At 31.5% G+C, this 3,055-nt stretch overlaps 1 long non-coding RNA gene across 1 annotated transcript; it reads right to left on the bottom strand.

Annotated features, from left to right (window-relative positions):
• Positions 1-1,403: 1,403 nt before the first annotated feature.
• Positions 1,404-2,727, bottom strand: LOC134257577 (uncharacterized). Its single transcript, XR_009989951.1, has 4 exons — positions 2,506-2,727; positions 2,088-2,223; positions 1,770-1,835; positions 1,404-1,508 (listed from the first exon to the last, which is right to left on the bottom strand). It is a non-coding gene; the product is annotated as an uncharacterized LOC134257577 (long non-coding RNA).
• Positions 2,728-3,055: the final 328 nt, after the last annotated feature.

Here is a 3,055-nt window from a genome sequence, read left to right as displayed (position 1 = left end):
AACATCACCAGATTTTCAAAAACTGACGAAAATTGATAAATGACTCTTAAATCTCTCGTTAATATTCAACATATGCCATTGATATTCATAAAATCATAAAATACATTTTTTATTTGTTATCTCATTTGAAATTGGTAATGAAATGACTATATTTTCTGTTTTAATCTTTAACCCCCCTCCCCCTCAACTTGCCTTGAAAAGAATATATAAAAACTGGAAGAAAAAAATGCCCCCCAAAACTACCGAAATGGCCCTTTAAAACTGAAATACATGTGTACTTTGGTTTCCTTTTTTTCGCTTATCTACTTTTACAGTTAGTAATTGTTTTTCTCTGCTAAGTGGCTGTAATACATGTTGGTTATTCTATGAACGAAACAAACGGAGAAAGGATCAATATTCAAGATCAAAAGGTCCACTAAACAATACAAAACAGGAGCAGTTGAGCCAACACGGACCACCAAAACATCGGAGGTGGGATCAGGTGACACTGGAAGAGTGAGCATCCCCTGATGACCGGTCACACTCACCGTTTGCTCTTTGTCATGATTGAGAAATAATGGAAAAAATCTTTTTTTTTTTTTTTTTGGGGGGGGGGGGGTTTAGCCCCTTTCAGTTAGCCACCCAAGTTTCAATTTGCTTCCGACGCATTATGGTTATAAATTTGCTAGTACTGCACTGAAAATTTAAGTTAGTCACCATGACCTAAAAAAATAATCAGATTGATTGTCCTCCAGATGAGGGTGCAGTTAGTCAATTAGACAATATGTTAAGTTCATTTTGACGACTCGAGAAAAATCATACTGACTAACTCGATAGCCTACCCATCTTCCCAAGTCAAGAGTTTCTGATCCGCTCCGCTCCACATGTGGAGCGGAGCGGATCGGAAACTCTTGACTTGGGAAGATGTAGCCTACCTTGACTAATTAAAAGTCACCATGAGTACACTATAACGATTTTGTTTGACTGTATTCTTGTCATAATGATAGATTCCGATATTCAAAGTGATTATCATTTCATATCAAAATGACTGTCCATTAGTTATACTTCTAGGCATTTTGACGATATTGGAAATCATGATGACGATGCGCGTCAAATCATTTTGATTATCACGCATCAATGCCCTTCAGATACAAAATATAACAATTATACAACTAATCTTTGAACTATTTTTTATAAAACTTTATAAATATGGTTATTTCATGCACCAAATATACACAAATGAATATTAAACTGATCATCTTAAAAAACATAAGATTTGCATATAAACATTGTAAAAATTTAAAAGAGATCATATACACCTACATATATAGCATACATAGATATTTATATATTTTCAAGCAAATTAGTTTTACTGTTTGTAAATGATTTCTAATCAATCAAAGAAATAACTTCACGAACTGTCTCTCGTTGCACCCTTTCAGTTAAGTTGTTGCTTTGTTTTCCACCTCAGAGGAATATATTAACTGGTTGTTTCTTCTTTGATCATTACAAATTCTTTTTCACAGGTCCTGCAATGAAGAATAGTCTCTATAATTTACTTAATTTACTTATTTAAGTTGCTTGATAGCAAAAGTAAAGTATATGAAAACAAATTTATTTATATTGAAAGGAAATCAAGATATAAATTTAGTTAAATACTAGTAGCTATGTAAATTATGCAGTATTAAGAAGAAAATAACGGGTACCTAGTCGTTTAATACATACAATTAAAATGAATAAAAAATTACGTTTACATGGCACATGGGAATGAAATCATTAGTGTTTCTTACTTGTTTCTTCTTAGTGTTAATTACTGTTTTCTTCTTGTTTGGCTGTTTTCGTCAGAAATGGATTAACTACAAACAATATTGTGATTTTGTTTTAAATGCCTTTATCATAATATACATGTATTATAAACAAAATACATGGAATAATACGAATAATATTTGATGAAGCAGGCCAGTATAGTAAGTGGAGAGTTAGTACATGTACATTAGGGACTAGTCGATTTGTATTTTCTTTTATAAAATAGAATGTTAAAAAATAACAAGTTCTATGTAAATCACCATTATACTGAAAATATAAGCTATCAGTACGTGTAATCCTACCTTATTTCTTCTATTCATGGTAACATCTTCGTGTACCTAATGTGGTTTTCATCTTGTCTATATTCGTAACAATGCATTGTACTGTAGTATTTTGATTTGCTTGTCCATTCAGTGGTAGTTGAGAGTCCATGCCATACTGTGAGTTGTAAAAGAATAATACCTATTTAATAATCGCTGAATTTTTGACCAAGTTCGATTTGAACTGTTTGCATAAATTGAATATGCAAAAATCTGCTTGAACACAATCAACCCACATCCTAACTTACATGTATCATAATAATGTAAAATACAACAATTATTGACGAAAGATATCTAGTACTTTGTTAATTACAATATTATTTCTCTGTAGAACATTTTTTAAAAAAGTTTTTTAAAGAATTATTTGTCTAAAACAAGAAAACAACAAAACATGACATACCATGACTTCGAGTTTTCCTGGGAGGAAAATGGCGACCGACGCTATTGTTTCTTCCCGCCAATAAATATAAATAAAATGACCAGTCACAAGTCAAAGTTGGCCAGAGACTGGTAATGTTGAGGAAACAGATAGTCAAATTATGTATTGACTAACTGAACGGAAGAAAATGACTTCAAATCTGGTCAACATGACAAATTTATGTTTTCAGTGTGGACAATTAATTAATAAGATGTAGTTAAAATACAATAAAAGCATCTCATCAATACATTTCATTTCAGTTTTTTTCTTTTCTTTATTTCTGAATACATGATTTTTTCGGCCTATTCAGAGGGCATATATAAGTACAATATATATATGTAAAAAAAAAAAAAAAAAAGAAAAAAAGAAGAAAAAGAAAAAAATCAGTCATTTTTACACCTCAGTAAAATAATACATGTATATATATTTATAAACAAAGACCCAAGTACCTGTGATTTTTTACTCCCCACGGCACCCAATCCAAGAACCAATTTCAGTGGCGGATTTAGAGGGGCCCAGGAGCTCCCCCTTT

Source organism: Saccostrea cucullata, unplaced genomic scaffold (assembly GCF_032062105.1).
Source record: "Saccostrea cucullata isolate Sc308-1 unplaced genomic scaffold, CSIRO_AGI_Scuc_v1 ctg16120, whole genome shotgun sequence".
In the NCBI taxonomy this organism is placed as follows: domain Eukaryota; kingdom Metazoa; phylum Mollusca; class Bivalvia; order Ostreida; family Ostreidae; genus Saccostrea; species Saccostrea cuccullata.
This window is presented reverse-complemented; position numbering and strand designations above follow the sequence as displayed.